This window comes from Triticum urartu, chromosome 7A, assembly GCF_056163025.1.
Source record: "Triticum urartu cultivar PI428250 chromosome 7A, HENAU_Tu73, whole genome shotgun sequence".
In the NCBI taxonomy this organism is placed as follows: Eukaryota; Viridiplantae; Streptophyta; class Magnoliopsida; order Poales; family Poaceae; genus Triticum; species Triticum urartu.
In genome coordinates, this window is record NC_141879.1 from 717,447,974 (window position 1) to 717,472,250 (window position 24,277).

The 24,277-nt window shown below is 44.5% G+C and overlaps 1 pseudogene; it reads left to right on the forward strand.

Moving 5' to 3' along the window:
• Positions 1-20,172: 20,172 nt before the first annotated feature.
• On the forward strand, positions 20,173-23,102 carry LOC147962125 (uncharacterized; annotated as a pseudogene).
• Positions 23,103-24,277: the final 1,175 nt, after the last annotated feature.

Genomic DNA, 24,277 nt, shown 5'->3' on the forward strand with positions numbered 1-24,277 from the left:
CATTGGCATACTGGATCACCGGATAGTCCCCTCTCCGGTTGCATGGAAAAGGTAGATCAATTAAGCCTTGGCCGTAAGCATCATTAATCGTCGCTTGAAGAAGGTCGGCAGCTAAAACAAAGATGAGCGGCGACAAAGGGTCACCCTGCCTTACTCCACATTTACACAGAAACTTCCGGCCCGGGACCCCATTCAGGAGAACCAAAGAAACCCCTGAAGCAAAAATAGACTTCATCCAGCCAAGCCATTTTTCGTCAAAGCCCATGTGCTTCATAATCTGCAACATCGGTTCATGTTCTATTGTGTCAAAGGCTTTGGCAAAATCAAGCTTGAGCATTATAATTTCCCTCGATGATGCTTGGCATTGGTGGATGTACTCAAAAGACCAGGCCAAGTAATCTTGGATGGTACGCCCTTTGAGGAATCCATACTGATTCTTGTGGATGATCTTAAGAATGACTTTCTGCACGCGATTGGCTAGAATTTTTGTGATGATTTTTAGACAACAGTTGAGCAGTGTTATGGGTCTAAAATCATTAGCCGTTACAGGAGAGGAGATTTTCGGGATGAGGGTAATATAACCCTCACTGATACTGGTCATGTCAAGGTTACCTTTGTGGAAATCGCAGCACATTTTGTAGAAATCCTCCTTGATAATGTGCCGGCAACTTTTGAGGAAGCAACCATTAAAGCCATCGGGACCGGGAGCCCTGTCACTAGGAATCTCTTTGATCACTGCATCAATTTCATCGGTGGAAAATGGTTCCGAAAGCACTTCCAAACCTTCCACCTTTTTAATGATATGGTTAAGATCAAAGCGCATATTTGTGGGCTTAGAGGTCCCCAAGCGTTCTTTGTATGTATTGAACAACAACCCTGCTTTGCCTGTATGATCAGAGACTTCAACATCCCCATCCTGCAACGTGGCATTGAGTTGTGTCTGAACCTTTCAGTAGCAAGTGATTGGAAGAGCTTAGTATTCTCATCTGCGAATCTGAAGTATCTGACAGTGCATCTTTTTCTCCAGTATTCATTTTGGTATTTGAGAAGACAGTTAAGGTGTCCTTTCAATATACGTCTGAAATTTGCTTCCTGGACAAACAATCCCCTCTTGTCTTCAAGAGCGTCGAGATTGGCTAGTGCTTCATTGTTGTTCTGGATCATAATTTTCAAGTTAGAAATGCCTCTGCTCTAACGCTTGAGATCGTAGCGAAGCGTTTTGAGCTTCTTACAGACTACTGCTGCAGAGTTGGAGGCGTGACAAGGTTTACTCCAGGATCTTGCCACAACTTCAGAGAAACTAGAGTGATTGACCAAGAAGTTTTCAAACCGAAAGAGGTTTGATTTTGGGATTTTGGACTCGATTGAAAGCACGCAGGGGATATGGTCTGAGACCGGTTTGCCCAAAGGCAGAACCATTGTGTTAGGAAAAGAGGTGGTCCAATTCGAAGAGGAAAAGAACCAGTAAAGTTGCTCCAGTAGTGGGTCATCCTGCATATTGCTCCATGTGAAGGCTCTACCATTAACTGGGATTTCCATTAAAGATTGTGCACGTATAAGCTCATTGAATAATAGCTTATCAGAAGCATCTCCTCCCGGTTTATTTTCTGTTGTCAGTGGACCGTATGAAGTTGAAGTCACCCAAAATTAACCAATTTTCATCATCTGGTATATTAAGATCAAATAGCCAGGAGGTAAAATCTGCCCGTCTCTGGCCCGTACAAGGGCCGTAGACATTGACCAGGTTCCAAGATTCATTCGACTGGGTGGCCAGAAATGAAACACCCACCGCAAAAGATTCCACATGCCATGGTGTCCCAACAAAAACAGAGCTATTCCAGATAGTAATAATGCCGCCAGAGGCCCCAATCGATAGCGCAAAAACAAATTTATCAAATTGCTTGGGGCAGAAAGATTTGATAAACGCTAAATCAAAAGATTCCCGCTTGGTTTCCTGAATACATAAAACTGAACACCCACTAGAGTCGATGGCATTACTAAGTGCCAAAAGTTTGCTATCGGAGTTAATCCCTCTGATATTCGACGACAGAATGTTCCACGATTTATTCATGAGCGGAAAGAAAATTAGATAGCCTCCTCTGGGGCTATCTGCTGGGTAGCCAGCAGCTTCTCTTCAGAGATGTCCTCAGGAGCAATGCCGCATCGGTCGCCCACCTGCTGAAGCTCTTGGATAGATGTCGGTGGAGGGTTTGGCTCGACTGGAGCAGCAGCTAAAGAGACAGCATTGACGGATGGAACGATCCTGGCCCTCACCCGCGAGCGACTGTGCTTGACATCAAAGATGTTATGAACCTTGAAGCCATCGTACTTGTTCGATCGAGTACTCCTCCGTACTGCAGTGGTATCAAGAGGAGCCTTGACAGTGTGGGAGGTAGCAACATTAAACAAGGAAGAGGATGCTAGCAGTTGAAGAGCATTACCAGGAGTTTGGGCAATCGGATCAGCCTGATTTATACTGCCGAGTGGCGCCGAAGAAGCCGAGGGCACAATCTCCTGCTGAGACACAATACTAGTATCCGGAGCCACATGAGTTATGTCACCTGAAGGTGCAAGAAAGTGCAGGGGACCAATGCAAACACCCAAATGGAAGTGAGCACTGAAAATGTTGGACATGTAGTCAGGTTCAGGTTTGAGGTTCTGCAGCAACAGTACACAAACCAGTTCCAAGTGTTTCTGGATGAGCTTGAATGGGTTGACAGGAAACATCACAGTCCCAGCTAGATCATAAGTGATGGCACGTGTGTAAATGTGTTTCAGCATAGAGCCCATCCACAGCAGCAACTCATGGTCCAAAGCAATGGTGACATAGACTGAATCACCCCCAGCACGAGCAAACGCGTCTCTAGCAGCCGGATTCCCATTGATAAAACCATCAGCCAGACATTCTACTGCAGCAACTTCATCTTCAGAGGCCCAAACATCAGATAGGTTGTCATGCACATTGTGCTCAGGGTCCACTCCATCCATCAGGGAGGGGCCATCATATTGGAAGAAGGATCTAAAGCTAAAACCTGTGTACGGAGGAGGAACCACAGGCCAAACCCTCCACCCATTTTCCTGCAGTTGCTCTGGCGCAGGGGCAGGGGCGTTCCAAGCCTCCTCATTCTGAGCCTGCTGGGCAACCAAATCATCCAGGTGAGCCTGCTGCATGAGGGTGTAGAAAGGGAGCTGATATGGGTGTGGCGAAGCATTTAGCAGTGGTGGTGGCTCCTCAGTGCCCACCAGACCTGGAATGGTATTGCGACCATTGAGAACATACACAGGTACAGACCATGAACGACCTAACCCCGGCAGCATACCGACCCTGGTAACAAGCAGACTATGAGGGACCTCGGCAACATCCTTGATGTGACATTTAACAAGCACTCTGGCCTTGTTTTGCCCAGGTCGAGGCCACACTAGAAGTTTGCCGAAGTTGGATATGGCCTTATGCACATAATGCTCAGTCTGATAATCCATAGGAAAGGCCAGTAGCATGATCCACACTTCATACTCAAACGCAGGCATGCGCATGTTTGGTCCTTCGTCATGTGGCACCAAAGAGAAGTGAGAGTCATCTGTCAAAGCATGCGGACCTTCCCTAATTGCATTATCCCTACTTTCCATGTCAGAGAAGACTACACAACCAATGCCCAGTGGATAAATAAAATCATCTAGCAGCTCATACTCAAGATCGACTGTAATGATCCGGCAGACCTCAGCAAGCCAATATTCCTTCAAGTGATCCGGTACTGTGGGGTTAATGGTGACGATGGCATACCTATCATGGTTGCGCGGCGGATCGTCGACCACCATGACCTGGCGCTGGATGCGATGAGCAGGCCCACGATCGAAAGAAGATCCCTCAGGAGCAAAAGCGAAGGGGCGCACCGCAAAGTTCGCCATGGCTATTGTCTTGGAGGAACTGCAGATTGGAAGTGGAGCGGCCGGTGAGGAGGAGCAAATTGCGGTCTTGTGCGGATGCAGGGGCGGCAATGTTGGCGGACTCGAGGAGGAAGGCTCTACACCCGATTGGGGTTTTTGGCAGGCGGACTTGACTACACCTGCATAAAGGGAGGCGTATCGTCAAGCAATGGGAGGGAGCCACGTCCGAGGCATGCGGGATTCTATGCTTCCGAATCCAAACAAGATGTGCCTTCGTATCCCGTTTTCTGCGTGTTGCATGAACCAACATATGATTATCTACCATAGAAGATCTGGTCGCACTGTTGGGTAAGATCTCATTAGATTTGGACGCGTGGGTTGTGGTCGGTGCCCAGCATAGCTTGGGTAGATTTCGACACATAGCGGGCTTGCGGGCCCTATGACCAATATGTTGACAAAAGCAACATCTAGTAAGACCCGGGCATTTCATAGACCGGTGGCCCGAGGCCAGACATGCAGAGCAAATAACCTTGCTAGATGGGCCCAGAGTGCATGGCACATGACGTGAAGAGGCAGGCAACGTCATATCAATTCTTGGAGCAGAACAAGAACATTTCCCTGTGTAATCTCCACATCGTTGGCAGAAAACACCCATGCACAATGATTCTAAATGACCAAATCGATCACATTTTGTGCAGTGTTGAAGCCGATTATATATATAATCCTTTGTTGGTACCCAAGGAATTTGGACCATTAGCATCACACTATCATCGTCATAACCAGCCTGCCAACCATCCAAGATATGATGGAGCTTATTAGTGGGAATGGAATCCCATAAACCCTGCTTAAACCGCAGGCCCTGAAAAGATGGTAACTGATCTGACGAATCCGGCCGGATAGGCAAGTTAACAGCTCCAATACGAAAAGAGTGTTGATTATCCCTAGAAACCAGAAAAGATAACCTTCCAAATGTGAGGTCCGGTGCATCGTCACCGGAATGTCCTGCCGTCGGCGAGGTGATCAACCCAAACTTCTCAAAAACAGAGAGTGAAACTGGATCGGGGGCAATCACAGATTTTGATGCTAGCCATTTGGACTTGATAGCAAGGCCGGGTGAAGAGGCTAGATCATTAAGCTCAGAATCCGCATTCCATCCAATTGGTTGAACATGGGTTCGAGAACCACGGTGGAGATGAAAGTGACAAACGAAATCCGGCCAAATACGATCACGAAGGCCATAAATAAAATGGCCAACATGATTAGATGCCACAGAAAACCGGAAACGCCGATCACCCAGACGAAGTATGTTGAAACCAGCACCGGTTCCACCAATGCAAGATTGAAGAGCCAATCCCACAGATTCCATAAAGAGAGGAAAAGAGGCCGAGGAGAAAGAAACTTCAAGGAAGAACTCCTTGGAGTTGGGGTTGGGGACGAAGTGAACCGTAGATCCAAAGCGAGCACGCACCTGTCCCTCGACCTTGAGGCCGGGGGAGAAATCCCAATGGAGGAGGCCGTCCATTGAGGTCGCCGGGAAGGGTAGCTAGGGCAAGGAGTCACCATCGCCATGGGAGTCGCCTAGGGAGGGTGGGAGGGTGGGAGTCGCCATCGCTTGGGCCTTCTCCTCAAACGCAACGTTATCGGAACTAACCCGAAGCGTTCTTGCCTATGTTACAAGGTGTGAAGTTGAGTCAGACTCAATGTCCGACCACTGCGGAAGATAGAGAGAAAATGAAAGATGTTCCCTATGCTTCAGCCATAGGCTCTATCATGTATGCAATGCTGTGTACCAGACCTGATGTGTGCCTTGCTATAAGTCTAGCAGGGAGGTACCAAAGTAATCCAGGAGTGGATCACTGGACAGCGGTCAAGAACATCCTGAAATACCTGAAAAGGACTAAGGATATGTTTCTCGTATATGGAGGTGACAAAGAGCTCATCGTAAACGGTTACATTGATGCAAGCTTTGACACTGATCCGGACGATTCTAAATCGCAAACCGGATACGTGTTTACATTAAACGGTGGAGCTGTCAGTTGGTGCAGTTCTAAACAAAGCGTCGTGGCGGGATCTACATGTGAAGCGAAGTACATAGCTGCTTCGGAAGCAGCAAACGAAGGAGTCTGGATGAAGGAGCTCATATTCGATCTAGGTGTCATACCTAGTGCATCGGATCCAATGAAAATCTTTTGTGACAATACTGGTGCAATTGCCTTGGCAAAGGAATCCAGATTTCACAAGAGAACCAAACACATCAAGAGATGCTTCAATTCCATCCGGGATCTAGTCCAGGTGGGAGACATAGAGATTTGCAAGATACATACAGAGCTGAATGTAGCAGACCCATTGACTAAGCCTCTTCCACGGGCAAAACATGATCAGCACCAAAGCTCCATGGGTGTTAGAATCATTACTGTATAATCTAGATTATTGACTCTAGTGCAAGTGGGAGACTGAAGGAAATATGCCCTAGAGGCAATAATAAAGTTATTATTTATTTCCTTATATCATGATAAAAGTTTATTATTCATGCTAGAATTGTATTAACCGGAAACATAATACATGTGTGAATACATAGACAAACAGAGTGTCACTAGTATGCCTCTACTTGACTAGCTCGTTAATCAAAGATGGTTAAGTTTCCTAACCATGGACAAAGAGTTGTCATTTGATTAACGGGATCACATCATTAGTTGAATGATATGATTGACATGACCCATTCCATTAGCTTAGCACCCGATCGTTTAGTATGTTGCTATTGCTTTCTTCATGACTTATACATGTTCCTATGACTATGAGATTATGTAACTCCCGTGTGCCGAAGGAACACTTTGTGTGCTACCAAACGTCACAACGTAACTGGGTGATTATAAAGGTACTCTACAGGTGTCTCCAAAGGTACATGTTGGGTTGACGTATTTCGAGATTAGGATTTGTCACTCCGATTGTCAGAGAGGTATCTCAGGGCCCTCTCGGTAATGCACATCACTTAAGCCTTGCAAGCATTGCAAGTAATGAGTTAGTTGCGGGATGATGTATTACGGAACGAGTAAAGAGACTTGCCGGTAATGAGATTGAACTAGGTATTAGATACCGACGATCGAATCTCGGGCAAGTAACATACCGATGACAAAGGGAACAACGTATGTTGTTATGCGGTCTGACCGATAAAGATCTTCGTAGAATATGTAGGAGCCAATATGGGCATCCAGGTCCCGCTATTGGTTATTGACCGGAGACATGTCTCGGTCATGTCTACATTGTTCTCGAACCCGTAGGGTCCGCACGCTTAAGGTTTCGATGACAGTTATACTATGAGTTTATACGTTTTGATGTACCAAAGGATGTTCGGAGTCTTGCATGAGATCACGGACGTGATGAGGAGTCTCGAAATGGTCGAGACATAAAGATTGATATATTGGAAGCCTATGTTTGGATATCGGAAGTGTTCCGGGTGAAATTGGGATTTTACCGGAGTACCGGGAGGTTACCGGAACCCCCCGGGAGCTATATGGGCCTTAGTGGGTCTTAGTGGAAGAAGAGGAGAGGCGGCCAGGGCTGGGCCGCGCGCCCCTCCCCCCTAGTCCGAATAGGACAAGGAGAGAGGGGGCCGGCGCCCCCCTCCTTCTCTCTCTCTCTCTTTTCCACCTCGCGAATCCTATTCCAACTAGGATTGGGGGGGCGAGTCCTACTCCCGGAGGGAGTAGGACTCCTCCTGGCGCGCCTCTCCTGGCCGGCCGCACCCCCCCCCTTTGAGCCTTTATATACAGAGGCAGGGGCACCCCAGAGAAACACAAGTTGATCCACGTGATCATATTCTTAGCCGTGTGCGGCGCCCCCTGCCACCATAGTCCTCGATAATATTGTAGCGGTGCTTAGGCGAAGCCCTGCGACAGTAGTACATCAAGATCGTCACCACGCCGTCGTGCTGACGGAACTCTTCCCCGACACTTTGCTGGATCGGAGTCCGGGGATCGTCATCGAGCTGAACGTGTGCTAGAACTCGGAGGTGCCGTAGTTTCGGTGCTTGATCGGTCGGGCCATGGAGACGTACGACTACATCAACCAAATGCTTCCGTTGTCGATCTACAAGGGTACGTAGATCACACTCTCCCCTCTCGTAGCTATGCATCACCATGATCTTGCGTGTGCGTAGGAATTTTTTTGAAATTACTACGTTCCCCAACAAGAACTGCTGCCATTTTTATTTGGAGAGTGATATTTAGTTAATTCTTTTTGCAGATGATTAATACATAAATTACTCAGGTCCAGCAATTTATTTGAGAATTTTATGAGTTCGAGAAGTATACGTTTGATCCAGATTACTACAGACTGTTCTGTTTTTGACAGATTCTGTTTTTCGTGTGTTGTTTGCTTATTTTGATGAATCTATGGCTAGTAAAATAGTTTATAATCCATAGAGAAGTTGGAATAAAGTAAGTTTAACACCAATATAAATAAAGAATGAGTTCATTGCAGTACCTTGAAGTGGTCTTTTGTTTTCTTTCGCTAACGGAGCTCACGAGTTTTCTGCCTTAAGTTTTGTGTTGTGAAGTTTTCAAGTTTTGGGTAAGGATTTGATGGATTATGGAACAAGGAGTGGCAAGAGCCTAAGCTTGGGGATTCCCATGGCACCCCCAAGATAATATAAGGACACCTAAAAGCCAAAGCTTGGGGATGCCCCGGAAGGCATCACCTCTTTTGTCCACTTCCATCGGTAACTTTACTTGGAGCTATATTTTTATTCGCCACATGATATGTGTTTTGCTTGGAGTGTCATTTTATTTTATTTAGTTTTGCTTTCTGTTTGAATAAAGTACCAAGATCTGAAATTATTAAATGGGAGATTCTTCACATAGTTGCATAATTATTCGACTACTCATTGATCTTCACTTATATCCTTCGGAGTAGTTTGTTGTTTGCTCTAAGTGCTTCACTTATATCTTTTAGAGCATGGTGGTAGTTTTATTTTGAAGACATAGATGAACTCTCATGATTCACTTAGATTATTTTGAGAGTCTTAATAGCATGGTAATTTTCTTAAAATCCTAATATGCTAGGTATTCAAGAATAATAAAATTCTCTTATGAGTGTGTTGAATACTAAGAAAAGATTGAAGCATGATAATTGTTTTGACATATGGAGGTGATAATATTAAAGTCATGCTAGTTGAGTAGTTGTGAATTTAAAGAATACTTGTGTTGAAGCTTGTGATTCCCGTAGCATGCACGTATGGTGAACAGTTATGTGATGAAGTCGGAGCATGATTTGTTTATTGATTGTCTTCCTTATGAGTGGCAGTCGGGGACGAGCGATGGTCTTTTCCTACCAATCTATCCCCCTAGGAGCATGCGCGTAATACTTTGCTTTGATAACTTCTAGATTTTTGCAATAAGTATATGAGTTCTTTATGACTAATGTTGAGTCCATGGATTATACGCACTCTCACCCTTCCACCTTTGCTAGCCTCTCTAATACCGCGCACCTTTCGCCGGTATCATACACCCACCATATACCTTCCTCAAAACAGCCACCATACCTACCTATTATGGCATTTCCATAGCCATTCCGAGATATATTTCCATGCAACTTTCCACCGTTCCGTTTATTATGACACACTCCATCATTGTCATATTGCTAGCATGATCATGTAGTTGACATCGTATTTGTGGCAAAGCCACCGTTCATAATTCTTTCATACATGTCACTCTTGATTCATTGCATATCCTAGTACACCGGCGGAGGCATTCATATAGAGTCATATTTTGTTCTAAGTATCGAGTTGTAATTGTTGAGTTGTAAGAAAAATAAAAGTGTGATGATCATCATATTAGAGCATTGTCCCAGTGAGGAAAGAATGATGGAGACTATGATTCCCCCACAAGTCGGGATGAGACTCCGGACGAAAAAAAAGAGGCCATAAAAAAGAGAAAAGGCCCAAAATAAAAAAAATAAAAATATTAAAATAATGAGAGAAAAAGAGAGAAGGGGCAATGTTACTATCCTTTTACCACACTTGTGCTTCAAAGTAGCACCATGATCTTCATAGTAGAGAGTCTCTCATGTTATCACTTTCATATACTAGTGGGAATCTTTCATTATAGAACTTGGCTTGTATATTCCAATGATGGGCTTCCTCAAATTGCCCTAGGTCTTCATGAGCAAGCAAGTTGGATGCACATCCACTTAGTTTCTTTTTGAGCTTTCATATACTTATAGCTCTAGTGCATCCGTTGCATGGCAATCCCTACTCACTCACATGGATATCTATTGATGGGCATCTCCATAGCCCGTTGATACACCTAGTTGATGTGAGACTATCTTCTCCTTTTTGTCTTCTCCACAACCACCATTCTATTCCACCTATAGTGTTATGTCCATGGCTCACGCTCATCTATTGCATGAAGATTGAAAAAGTTTTGAAAAAGTTAGAGTATGAAACAATTGCTTGGCTTGTCATCGGGGTTGTGCATGATTTAAATATTTTGTGTGGTGAAGATAGAGCATAGCCAGACTATATGATTTTGTAGGGATAACTTTCTTTGGCCACGTTATTTTGAGAAGACATAATTGCTTTGTTAGTATGCTTGAAGTATTATTATTTTTATGTCAATATAAACTTTTGTTTTGAATCTTTATAATCTGAATATTCATATCACAATTAAGGAGATTTGCATTGAAATTATGCCAACTAGCATTCCACATTAAAAATTATCTTTTTTATCATTTACCTACTCGAGGACGAGCAGGAATTAAGCTTGGGGATTCTTGATACGTCTCCAACATATCTATAATTTTTGATTGCTCCATGCTATATTCTCTACTGTTTTGGGCAATATTGGGCTTTATTATCCACTTTTATATTATTTTTGAGACTAACCTATTAACCGGAGGCCCAGCCTAGATTTGCTGTTTTATGCCTATTTCAGTGTTTTGAAGAAAAGGAATATCAGACGGAGTCGAAACGGAAGGAAATCAACTAGAGAAGTTATTTTTGGAACGGAAGCCACCCGATAAACTTGGACTCCACGTCAGGAGATACGGGAGGTGCTCACGAGGGTGGGGGGCTCCCCCCCTAGGGCGCGCCCCCTGCCTCGTGGGGCCCACGTGGCTCCCCTGACGTGCTTCTTCTGCCTATATAACTCCATATACCCTAAAACTTCCAGAACACACAATAGATCGGGAGTTCCGCTGCCAGAAGCCTCCGTAGCCATGAAAAACCAATCTAGACCCGTTCCGGCACCCTGCCGGAGGGGGCATGCCTTCTCCGGTGGCCATCTTCATCATCCCGGTGCTCTCCATGACGAGGAGGGATTAGTTCTCCCTCGGGGCTGAGGGTATGTACCAGTAGCTATGTGTTTGATCTCTCTCTCTCTCTCTCGTGTTCTTGATTTGGCACGATCTTCATGTATCGCGAGCTTTGCTATTGTAGTTGGCTCTTATGTTTCTCCTCCCCCTCTTCTCTCTTGTAATGAATTGAGTTTCCCCTTTGAAGTAATCTTATCGGATTGAGTCTTTATAGATTTGAGAACACTTGATGTATGTCTTGTCATGCGTATCTGTGGTGACAATGGGATGCCACATGATTCACTTGATGTATGTTTTGGTGATCAACTTGCGGGTTCCGCCCATGAACCTAGGCATAGGGGTTGGCACACGTTTTCGTCGTGATTCTCCGGTAGAAACTTTGGGGCACTCTTTGAGGTCCTTTGTGTTGGTTGAATAGATGAATCTGAGATTGTGTGACGCATATCGTATAATCATGCCCACGGATACTTGAGGTGACATTAAGGTTTTGGTTGATTTGTGTCTTAAGGTGTTATTCTAGTACGAACTCTAGGGCTGTTTGTGACACCTATAGGAATAGCCCAACGGATTGATTGGAAAGAATAACTTTGAGGTGGTTTCATACCCTACCATAATCTCTATGTTCGTTCTCCGCTATTAGTGACTTTGGAGTGACTCTTTGTTGCATGTTGAGGGATAGTTTTATGATCCAATTATGTTAGTATTGTTGAGAGGACTTACACTAGTGAAAGTATGAACCCTAGGCCTTGTTTCCTAGCATTGCAATACCGTTTACGCTCACTTTTATCATTAGTTACCTTGCTGTTTTTATAATTTCAGATTACAAATACCTTTATCTACTATCCATATACCACTTGTTTCACTATCTCTTCGCCGAACTAGTGCACCTATACAATTTACCATTGTATTGGGTGTGTTGGGGACACAAGAGGCTCTTTGTTATTTGGTTGCAGGGTTGCTTGAGAGAGACCATCTTCATCCTACGCCTACTACGGATTGATAAACCTTAGGTCATCCACTTGAGGGAAATTTGCTACTGTCCTACAAACCTGTGCACTTGCAGGCCCAGCAACGTCTACAAGAAGAAGGTTGTGTAGTAGACATCAGGCGTCGAGAAGCCTGTTTGTCTTTTAACTCAGCTGATGGCTTTTCGGCAGCCGCATTGCTAAACCGGGCCTGCTCCTTGGCCCGGGCCTGCTCCGTCCGAAGAATTTCAACAGCGGCAACACCATCTGCAGCCATGCATATTCCAGTGTATAACTTTGAGCGTCGTGCTTATATCACAAAAATGTATGTGAAGGGACTGCCCTGAGTACATACCTTGCGACTCGTCGAGACGCAGATTGATTAATGCAATGTCATCCCCTGCTACATCAAGCTTCCGCTGCAGCTCGACAATATTCGTAGTATGGGAAGTTGCCAGGGGGAAGCAGCCTGTGTTCCAGTTAACCAGATTAGTCCTTGAGTATTTCTTCTTGATCCTCCGTTCGCCTCCGATGGGAAGCCAACCCGAGTCTCAGGGGCTACTACCTATACACAGGTGCATCTTTGCAAATAAAATATAGTTGAAAACATTACAAACCTTGAAGCCTCTTAGCAGGCTCATGAAGGCTTCATTCAATCCGCTCTTCGCGGACAGAATCTTCTCGACCACCGTACCCATCAAGGTGCATTGTTCCCTCGAGACAGATGCTCTTTGCAGCATATCCCTTAATATATCGGCGCCGCTGGGTCTCCAGAAGTCGTTGTAGGAGCACGGCCATCCTTTGAAGGAACCCGTTCAGAATCATCATTGGCTGAAAACCGGACAGTCCGGGGCCTTCATTATTGGCCCCCGAATCCCGAACGATCGGAGGTTCACCTGCCAGTACTGCCTCTTTCATTCCCTGCACCGCTTGTTGATCAAGAAAAACCCTATTGGGCGAGGAGGTCGGGGAAGGCGTCTCTCTTTCCATCATCTCTGGGAGTAGATCTCCCGAAGAAGAGGATTGCCCAGAAAAACTCTGTGCCGAACTGTAAAAATACAAAGGCACGTTACATATCCCTTCGGTAATAGGAAAGGAGCGGGACGCTATCAAAGCACCCCAGATTCACTTACGGTTTGGTTGAGGGCTTGTCCTCAGGACGGAGCTGTTCAACGGCGTCGCCTTCCAATCCCGAGCCACTCGACGGTGGCATCTTGCCCCTCTTAGGAGACCGCCCCTCCCAACCTTCGGAGGCGGCCCTTTTCTTCCTGAATGGAGAAGGGATACTGGCTTCTCTTTCACCTTTGTCTTCGGGTGAGGAAATATCGATTTCTCCGGACTCAGTATCTAATTTACCTCCAGCGCAAAGGTCGCCCCGGATCTTCTCACTCTCCACCTTGCCCTCCCCTGCCGACTACTGGTATGGTGCCGGTGCCAGCATCCTTGTCAACACAGGGTCCGCTGAGTCTTCGGGAAGAGGGGCCGGACACCTAATCCGTTCCGCTTTCTTTATCCAGCCCTGGAAAAAGATGGTTTGCTCAGTGTCTTACCACAGGATATCTGATTATGAGGAGTTCAGCGGATGAGTACTTACCGGGGTGTCCGGACGGTTATAGTCCAGGCCGATATCTTCGGTGGTGTCCGGCCATTGTTTTTGTTTCCCGAAGAATAATTTCCACATTCCTTCGTGCGTAGTGCCGAAGAAGTGCTGAAGAGTCTGTGGCCCTTCTGGGTTAAACTCCCATAGGCGGAAAGGCCGTCGCTGGCACGACAGGGTCCTGCGGACTAGCATTACCTGGATAACATTAACGATATCGATATCCTTCTCGATAAGTCTTCGGATGCGGCTTTGCAGAGTCCGCACCTCATCGACTGATCCCCAGTCCAACCCCTTATTAACCCACGATGCAAGCTAAATTGGGGGGCTAGATCAAAACGTAGGCACAGCTGCCCACTTGGAACCGTGGGGCTCGGTGATATAGAACCACTCCTGCTGCCATAAGTCGGAAGATTCTATGAAAGATCCTTTTAGCCAGATAGCGCTGGTAAGCTTGCTCACTGATGCACCACCGCACTCTGCGGCTTGCTCCCCCTCTATCATTTGAGGTTTCACATTGAAGGTCTTGAGCCACAAGCCGAAGTGTGGAGGAGTTCGGAGGAAGGCTTCGCACGCGACGATAAATGCCGAGATAAGAAGAACAGAGTTCGGGGCGAGATCGTGAAAATCTAGTCCGTAATAGAACATGAGCCCCCGGACGAAGGGATTGAGGGCGAACCCTAATCCTTGGAGGAAGCGTGAAACAAACACGACCCTCTCGCCAGATCTGGGGGTAGGGATGACTTGTCCCTCCACGGGAAGCTGATGGAGGATTTCTGCGGTCAGGTATCTTGTCGCCCGAAGCTTCGCGATATCCTCCTCTGTGACAGAAGAAGCCACCCACTGGCCTTGACGGCTGGATCCGGACATGACTGAGGCTTACGGAGGGTGAAACCTAGGTGTTGGAACTCAAGGTAGTAAGATTCGAGGAAGAAGCAAGCGTGGAGAGGAAAGGCGGGTCTGTGCCCCTTTATAAAGGCTGAGAATATCGAATGCCTCCGCCCGGGCCTTAAAATATGCCTATTCCCAAGAAGTTGTACCCTCAGGACGGTTGGTTTACCCATGTCTATGTCGATAAAAGAATCCCTTAATAAGGGGACGCGATCTCCACTTGGATAAGACGTGTCAATGACCGCCACGTTTTGGAACGTGGGGCCGCAAGTGAGACAACGGTTCGGAATAATGACCGGACTGACATGATGTCATGATTGACAGAGGATTGGACTTATAAATTATTATGCCCTCTGTGGAAGTATATGTTGCTCGTGCTGCCGAGACGAACTCAATCGTTCGAAGACCATTGTGAAGTATCCGGAAAGAAGGGAACCCGCCTTGCAATTCCAAAGACAAATCTGCGCGCCGGACTCCTCGTCATTGAAGCTAGGTTCAGGGGCTGCTGAGGGAGTCTTGAACTATGGGGTACTCAGACGTCTGGCATGTTAGCCATGGGCCGGACTAATGGGATGTGAAGATACGAAGACCTAAGACTGCACCCGTGTCCGGATGGGACTCTCCTTGACGTGGAAGGAAAGCTTGGCGACCGAATATGTAGATTCCTTTCTTTGTAACCGACCTTGTGTAACCCTACATCCTCTCGGTGTCTATATAAACTGGAGGACTTAGTCCGGAGAGGGAGATACTAATTACCTTAGTCATACAGGCTAGACTTTAGGGTCTAGCCATTACAATCTCGTGGTAGATCAACTCTTGTAATACTCATATTCATCAAGATCAATCAAGCAGGAAGTAGGGTATTACCTTGATAGAGAGGGCCCGAACCTGGGTAAACATCGTGTCCCCTGTCTCCTGTTACCATCGACCTTAGACGCACAGTTCGGGACCCCCTACCCGAGATCCGCCGGTTTTGACACCGACACTCAATGAGATAGGTAAGTATAAATAAAATTTAATCTTCACATGCCTTTCTGTAACAAATTAATAAACTTATAATTCAAGATTAGTTAATATACTATAAGATGGTTTCAAAATTCCTATCGTCCCTCCACCCCCCCCCCCCCCCTCACACACACACAATAGGAACATTACAAGGGCAAACCATTGGCAAGTCATGGAACTATAGCAGCATCTGTTGAAACATATTAGTTTGTAGAGACATAATTTTCATCCATACTTCTATAGATCTAGGAATTCTAAAAAAATCATGAGTTGCATAGAACTTATATATTCTTATTGTGTTAAAATTTCATGATTTATGGCGTTCTGTTTAGCAATAACAAAAGTATTTCTTGTTCAGCACAACAACTCACATATTTGCAAAGTTAGCATGGTAAATACTATATTTGGCACTTTATGAAGGATTATATTTTTGTAATGCTTATCCCCACAAATTCAACAAGGTCAGTAGGCGGTTCATCTTCTGACAACCCCTCATATAACATAATTATCATCTTCAGTTTGCTTACAAACACAGTGAGTAAACAAATTATGTGAATCAAGATTCTACCCGTCTTATAACATAATGAAATTTATCATAAACATGTTCAAAGATATTCTTAATTAACAGAACTGGAGGGACTTTCCTTGTAGAATTGTTTTCAAACTCTCTGTAGTTTAGATATTTCGTCATACTCATTGTATATTTATCATTTAAAATTTCCTATATGAGAGGATATTCAGAATTCATCATATAATAGGAGAATACTCTTTGCATTCTTTTATCAGTGGCTCAAATTCATTCATTAAAGTCATGACCACTAATATCTTAACTCTTGGATCATCAATACAAGGTAATTCTAGAAACATTCTTTGTAAATAGGGATGCAAATGTACAAATTTCCTCTCAAGTTTCCTAACCAATAGAAATAGCATCACTATAACTTCTAGTACTTTCTAGAATCCCCCCCCCCCCGGGTAAAAGTTTAACTCATGAACAATTGGAAAAGTCTTATATACCATTGCTTCCAATGCTATTTCCGCGTCCCATGTAATACATTTTTATTTTCCATGTAAAATACCTCGTATCAAAAGTGTCGTCATCTTTAATAGGTGGACTAGGTTCCTACCTAACATGGCCATTAAGATCTATGTTAGAGGAGCCACTAGCTTGTGCATTTTGAGCAGAAGAAGACATAATTTCATGGCTATAGCAACAGTAACTACTTGATGTGAAAGAATCATTTTTGTTTTTTTTGGCTTTTTCGGAAAGCATAAAAGTGAAATAACAACTAATAAAAAGTAACTAATCAAGGTAGATAACAAGGAAGTATATTAATGGAGTATAGATTCAAGATAATTCATCTAAATATTCTTATCTACCTTAATAAAAAAAAGCATGTTATGCTTGCACTAGCTATGTTTAGATGAATAATTTATAGACATATATGCTCTCCAATCTATTAGTCTGTCATTGTGGTAGCTTACTTGCAAGATTGGACCTAACTAACATACACAACACTCTTTTGGAGGTCATTCATCTAGACATGGTTAGTGCAAGACTAATACATTGGAGAGCATATATGTCCATAAATTATGCACAAAGAAATCATATGAATCCATAAATAAAACATATATAAATCTGATTATAAATCTATCACTCACCACACCTCAACAAACAAACCATAAAGTTTACATCACATGGATCACAATCATGTAGGGATGCTCACGTGAACATTCTATTGAAGAATAAGGGCGATATTGATGTCTAGCTACTACTATGGACCCATAGCCCAAAGGAAACTACTTATGGACGAAAATGGCGGCCGCAAGGTTGACATAGATGGCCACCGAGGAATTCCCCCTCCGGCAAAGTACCGAAAAATGCCCCCACATTGGATCTCGATGAAACAGAGATATGTAGCAGCAGAAAAAACCCTAGTCATTATTTTAGAGTTTTCGTGTCAATATTGAGACATCGGAGCCGAGAGGCGGTAGATGCGACCCCTGTAGGGCCCGGGCGCCCTCACCATGCAGCCACCCCTGGCCGCGTGGGGCCCATAGGGGCGCCCTCTAGCTGGCTCTAGTGGTCCCTGGAAGCTTCGTAAATTTAATTTTCTTGGAAAGTTTACAAACAAAAGAAAACAACTAGCGTTGGGCACTAAATTAATAAGTTAGTCCAGAATATACTAAAAAAATGGTGCCAAAATTATGTCAAAATGATATTATTGTAGCATGAAACAAGCAAAAATTATGGATAGGCCTAGGACGTATCACCCATACGGCAGACAACCCCGTTCTGGCACCAGAGATCCATGATGAGACCTCTGAGAGAGTGCACATGGGGGGACCTTATGATGGCCCTGAAAGAACCCATGAGTTGATGGACTCGGATGAATATGAACACCAAGCGCCGCCACAAGCAATGACCGAAACGGTCCGGCCAAGCCGAAAGAGCGATGAGATGGCCAGTTCAGGCTGGTTGCGGACACGAGTGAATCCAGTCGTTTCCAAGACAACTATTCCAGTTATTTACTCCAAGCTGGTTGTGGCGAAGACTGCGGCCGCACCGGGCATCAAAGTGATACCATGAAAAGCTAGTAAGTTTTTCCTTTGTTTGTTGGTGAAGTGAGAAATACCGTAGTCACTTTTGATATGCTCATGAAGCCCATCGCTGAAGATGTTCCCGAACAAGGGTAGACAACCAGCACCGATCAAAGCTGCAACTACACCTCCATGGGTTCCAAATGCGCAGGGGAGAAGACAACTATTGCAGAGCATTTCTTAGCTCATGACCCAGCTTCTGAGGCCGCACTTGATGATGGGGGCTCCAAGGGGACAGAAGCCAACGTTCACAATGGATCCATTGACCTTCTCCCTGGTGACCTGCTCGTTGTGGATGAATCAACAGTGGTGGTACGGCCCAGGCTTGAGCTTCGTGACACCACACCCTATACTATTCTTTCATCAACTAGGCTAATAGAGTGGAGAGTCTATAAACAATCCATGCAACCATGATAGCAACACCATAAAGTAGTTATTCATCACATATCGAAAGATACACTTCAAACATAATACATAGGTGACTGCAATCATGTAGGGTAGCTCATGTGATCAAAGCATTGAAGCACATACATTGATTTTGATGTACAACTTTTTTAGAGAAGAGGTTGGCGCCTGGCTTTAAATTAATGAAGCCTTTGCAACCAACGGTACAACTCAACGCAACCAGAACAACACGGAAACAAACAAACAAACAAAAAACTCCGTAGTCTAGAGGGTGGACTACCCACACCTCATAGGGGAGCAGCAGAGAGTTGTTGTTGATGAGTATTCGTGGTGAATACCCATCAGACAAGGTATAGAAGAATAGTCCCAGCAGGACTTTGCCTCGGAAAGCAAAAATATTGAAGTAGGTGGTGGAAAAATTCTTTGTGAATAATGCATGAACCAGCCAGGTCGAAGAAATCTTGTAAAATAAATGGTGACATAACGAACATCAAGCTTATCGCAAGCTTCTTGTTTGCTGGATTTTGGGGATGCTGCAATAATGGTTAGCAACACAGCGAGACATGAAATGGAAATGGTTGTACTAATAGTATTGAAATAGACTAGGGTGAAGGTTCGAACAGAACCTCATACGTGTGTGTGTGAGATTACGAGCTAAACAACAAGCATTGTTATGACTTTAAAAGGGTACTTTGGATAAGATAAGTGTACGACACGTCCATAGGACACCTCAGATACATTCTCAACTATGGTCCCTTTGATTACATGGGTTACCATGGTTATTAAGGTAGAACCTGACCAACACCTTAGTGTTTTGTTACTATGTTGTTACTCAAAGATTTGCATCGATCACCTCACTTCACCTTACCATCACCAGCTTGGATGGTATTCTTTGATGCCTCTTTCTCTAGTACCATCTCCTTGAGCCAATGATTGATGCATTGGGTAATGCCGAGTCTTAGATCTAGTCAAGCCAAAAGATCAAATCACAAGACAAAGATAATATAAAGACTCCAAATATGAACGCCTGCCTGCAAGGTGTCTAATTAAAACTCCAATGGATGTGCTTTAACTCTTGGTGTTGTCTTGCTATTTGCTATGATTGTTTGATGTTCGTATATCTTCATAACGGGGAGCGGGTCTAGATGTGTTTATCTCAGTTAACTTCCACCGCTCTATGCAGTCTGTTAAGACATGGGGTCTAGATGATTGCTTCTTGCTGTTACCCCATGACTCTTTCTGTTCAAAGTCCCATCATACAGTCATATTTAACACATGGTACTTATTACTATGTGTGTCTATGTTTCCTTCCGTGTGTTCATTTTCTCATGTTTTCCATATATGCATATGGTTTACTAGTCATCCTTGCCATGTTTTCCGGGTATATATATATGCAGGGCATTTAGCCGGGAAAGCAGATCGGATGACCAATTGCTATTCACGACAACAGGAGGCATTAAGCTCAAAAGGATGGAGCTAGGCAGTGGAACTTTGTATTATATGAATGCAGCCATAATGACGGGATGCCTATGGGTACTTGTGGCCTACCGTATCATGGACATTATCATACCAAAACGATCATTCCCAGGTTCTAATTTATTTGTGTTACTGGTATTACTGGTGATAGTGCACAGTCTGGGGTTTTACACATTTATTGGATACATAAGCAGGAAGGAAAGCCACATACTGTTGCAATTTTGTCCCCCAATTTCTCTCCTAATAGCTGTGCTTTCAGTCTACTATTCAGAAACTGAATGGGACTTTGATTGGCATGATTATTCACTTACTCCTCTATGGTTGAGCATCTACATTTTGGCAAGGTTTCGATCGCCAAGAGATAACTGTCCATTTCACAAAAAGGTTAAAGTTGTGGCACGACTCTCATCGTGCCATATTGCTTGTTGCGGCAACATATGGACTATTGACCTGGTTTGGGTCTATCGACTGGCTGATGATGTTTCGTTCGTCGGTACTAGGGAACCTACAAATTCCAATGGCTCTTGCGCGAATCATGCTCTCGTGGGTGTGCCTTTTCAGCAATCAGAATGAACTTCTTGATACAAATAACAAAAATGTCAAGCTAGCAGTGAAGATCTTGTATATAATGGTGATGTGCCAAGGGATACTATATTTGGCAGCATGCATACTGGACTCATTATCCGTCTTGTTTTGGATATCACTGGCCCTTGGTTGTCGACTTACAGATAAGTTGGGGATGAAATCCGTCAATCTCTACTATGAACATGCCTATGACACCTTCTTGCAAGAAAGTCTGTTTGACACTACAAAGAAGATGGGCCTTGGCACCTTTGCTCTGGACTGCTTGAACCCCAAAGCCTCACGGGACAAGAAACACGCCGCCGTCCAAATATTGGACTCCTTTCTACAAAAGCACAAGACCTCCAGCCCCAGCACTGAGCTTGTCTCTGTAATCACGACCTCCATCCAAGCGGTGACCACCTTAATCAACATGTTGGGCTGGTCAGACACTGAAGACGCAGATATCAGGCTATTTGCTGCAAAGGTCATCGGTCATATTTCTCCGTATGTACAAATCATCGGGATTAATGGAACTGTGCAGAAGGTGTCTTCACTTCTTGATGCCCGTGATGAACCAATGACACAAGTAATTTCAGCCCAGATTGTACATGACAATGGAGGTAATGCAGATGATCGACAAATAAGCAAAGATGCATGTTCTCCAATAGTGAATGGCAATGCAAGGGGGGCTGCTGATAGACAACAAACGATATATGGTTCAAGTAATTCACCGTCGGATATTGAGGGAGGAAACATACCAGCAGTGAGAGGTTGCTCTCTGGTTTATATTTTTTTTTGTTTCTGTGTTGGATAGAGTGCGTACATTCAGGGAACATCTTAAGGAACTGCAGTCAGTTACACGCAGGGACTCGAAGGACAAGGACTCAGTCCCTGCATTGGGCATGAAAATCGTTGAAGGGCTTGCTCATGATCTCCACAACTGCGAAGAAATCAGCAGAGCCACAGAACTTCTCCCAAAGATCATAGGATTTGTAAGTTACATTAATGGCTCAACATTGACTCAGCGAGAAGAGATCACCACTTCATCGTTGAATTTACTTTCCAAGCTTGCAAGCATCAAGGGAAAAGTGGGCATGACATTCCGGCAAGAGCTCTCTCAGAATCCTTTCCTGTTTGGTAGCCTCGCCGAGATCTTGGAGCTGGACGGCAGCCCCAGCTACCTAGAACAATCAAAGTTGGCGATGAACATCATTGCCAAGATCGCTAGGATCTCCATTGACAAGAAAACTAGGAGGAAGATTGGGGCATTCCAAGTTATTATTGACAAGCTGGTGCAAGAGTTTCTTGGGGTTCATGAAGATGAATTGTCAAACCCATTTAAAGCAGTGGCAGGAGAAGCCCTAGAAATGCTAGCGATGGAGTGCCCTAGCAATTGCTGTTCTATGTTAGACAACACAAATTACGACCTTATAGAGGATCTTGCCTACAAGCTTCAGTGCGGTCGTCATATACACACAGCAGCAAGTCTACTTCAGAGTTTGTGCAAAAACTCCAAGCAATTGGTGCTGAACCATCAAGGTTCAAACCATATCCTGTCATCTTCCTTGAAAGTGGTGAGTCCTCTCAATATTCGTAGCACTTTGGGTCCTTTTTACGTTGAACCACATGATAGCACTTTGGGTCCTTTCTACGTTGAACCACATGATTTGTTTAATTTTGTTGGTATGCACAATAATTCCAAATTTGTTATGGTCATCACTTTCAGTTCCCTCCAGAGTTGTGCCTCATTTAAACTGAAATGTCCACGTAAAAATGATGGCTAGCAGGCACATGCATGATCAGAACAAGAGCGGTGGATTGCTAGTTAAAAAAAATTACCTTTCCATTTTGGGCTACTAGTAGTGGCTAATTAACTGATACGCACATCACCTGCACAAATGCGCCTGTTGGTTATACGCAGACATCATGCTATATTCACATGGAATTAATAACTAACAATGAAGTAAATGGTATGTGACCTGACATTTTCAGTGCACCATATTTGTAGGTCTTAGGAAGAATAAAGGATGCGGAGGGCAAGCAGATGACGGCCCTAATCGGCCTGGCTTCACAAATCTGTAATGTCATGTCTGAATTTATTGCTCCTGTTCTGGACGCATTTGCAGATGATAAGGCATTTGTTGTCAAACTGAAGGGTGAACTCAAAGCCCGCAAGAAACCGAGTCCTGATGAGTTCCCAGATATGAGAAGGCTGCTGGTTGAGCTTACGATCGATATCCATCGTGGAATCCTGCCCTCGCTACGCGCTCATCTTCAGAGAAAATGGGATGATGGAAGCGTTGTCCAAGGTGGAACAGTACATGGGATTGGTCTCAGAAGAGGCCGAAGCCCTGCCGGCCATGGAGGCTAGAGCAAAGGAGCTGATTGGCGCCGATACACCATGAGTTTGACATGGCCACCGTGAATAAGTGCCATCTTGGTGGCGTGGTGGTTGGGTAGTATCCATCCACTGTTGCATGCAGGCACAGACCAGATATTTTCTTGTGATCATCAAAATGTACTTGGCGCCCATATGTGGCATGGACCAACTTCCTTTGGTGTTTCCAATATTTTCTTGTTGCTCCTCTGTGCTACCGACGAAATGTGTGTGGTTGTTAGCGATAGGCAGCAACACGCACATGCGTACAAATTCTATATGTTTGGCACCCGCAAAAAAATATATCTATGTTTGGTTGCATCAAATCTGCAAGCATGAATGCACACAATACGTTTGAGTAACATGACATATTGGAATCTTACTGTTTTTAGATGGCCTTAAAGTTTTCATTTCACCAAGTTGGGGGTACATATATAACGGCCGTTCTTCATGTTCACAGCCACACAGGTGAATGTTTCTAGGATGTAGGAGTCATATATATTATCTGGCAGGTTTGAGGCGGTCACCCACAACAACAACAAAAAAGGTTTAATGTGGTCAGGGCAGGGGCCGTAATCGCAAAGGTGTTCTCCGGAGAAGAACTAGTAACTCATCTGTCTTTGAACTTTTGTCCTAACTAATCATATTGTAATTCACTAATTTCTGTGCTCAACTACTCCCTTCGTCCCAAAATATAAGACCATTTTTTACACAAGGGAGTAGATTATAGCAAACAGTGTATCCCTTGATTGTACTGGCCTTGGCTGTCAACAAGCACTGGAAGATGCCGGCATAACCAACTGCTACTTTAGGGTGTCAATGGGACTACAAATGGTGTGAATAGAAATTAGTATGCACCTTGCACTTGGCATGAAGAAATACCGATTGGCTCGATGGGATATTATTTACAGACCAAAGGACCAAGCTGGGTTAGGGATCGAAAATTTAGAGGTAAAGAATAGATGCTTGCTTAGCAAATGGCTATACAGGTTATCGATTGAGACCGAGGGTATGTGGGTACAAATATTGCGGAATAAGTATTTACGTACCAAGACTTTGGCCCAGGCTACAGCTAGGCCCACGGACTCGCCTTTTTGGAAGGGGTTAATGAGGATAAAGATAACCTTCTTCCAACAGGTAAAGTTCATAGTAGGTAATGGTACCAAGACTAGATTCTAGGAAGATACATGGCTAGGGGAGATG